General features: G+C 34.0%; 1 protein-coding gene across 1 annotated transcript in view; it reads left to right on the top strand.

The window, feature by feature from the left end:
- The window catches only part of LOC119588597 (ATP-dependent RNA helicase A protein-like), a 19,877-nt gene that overhangs the window by 8,916 nt on the left and 10,370 nt on the right, over window positions 1–591 (top strand). The window lies entirely within an intron of this gene.

The following is a 591-nucleotide window of genomic DNA, read 5'->3' as shown; positions in this document are numbered from 1 at the left end:
GCAAACAGTGAATTTCAATTTTTTGAGGTTCAATGCTGGGAAGTACTCACTAGTCATTTATGATAGTAATTAAATAGATGTGGCTTAACACTCTCATACACTTAGGAAGATTATAGATATCTATTTCAACAGTTACAACCTGTTAATTCCCAGGATAGGCCCAAGTGTACAGTAAATTTCTTTTGTTGTTGTTAATTCACCCCAAATCTGAATTTATTTGCTTAAACTGTGGACATCGCTGATATCACTGACATCACAAGTAATTAATTGCTTAGTATTAAAAAGATATGGACTGTATATATAACTATGAAAACTGCCCAATAGATGTGTACAGAAATTCATAAAGTCACATCTTTGCTCAGAATGCTGATAAAAATGTTTGCTGCCAGAAGTGGAAAGTCCAGATTTTCTGTGCCATAAGCATATGTATGACTTGAAATAGTTGAGAAAATAGAAAAGAAGAAACTGGCTGCTGAGGTAATGCTGTGTCACTAAGCTTCTTGGCCAGTTTGCCTGTGGAGTTGCGATTTAGTTTATTAGTTATTTTAGACACCTTACCTTGACATGATAATTTAATTGCTATGTAGTTGA

The sequence above is a fragment of the Penaeus monodon genome, chromosome 24 (genome assembly GCF_015228065.2).
Source record: "Penaeus monodon isolate SGIC_2016 chromosome 24, NSTDA_Pmon_1, whole genome shotgun sequence".
In the NCBI taxonomy this organism is placed as follows: domain Eukaryota; kingdom Metazoa; phylum Arthropoda; class Malacostraca; order Decapoda; family Penaeidae; genus Penaeus; species Penaeus monodon.
Note: the sequence above shows the minus strand (reverse complement) of the source record. Positions and strands in the feature narration are given on the sequence as shown.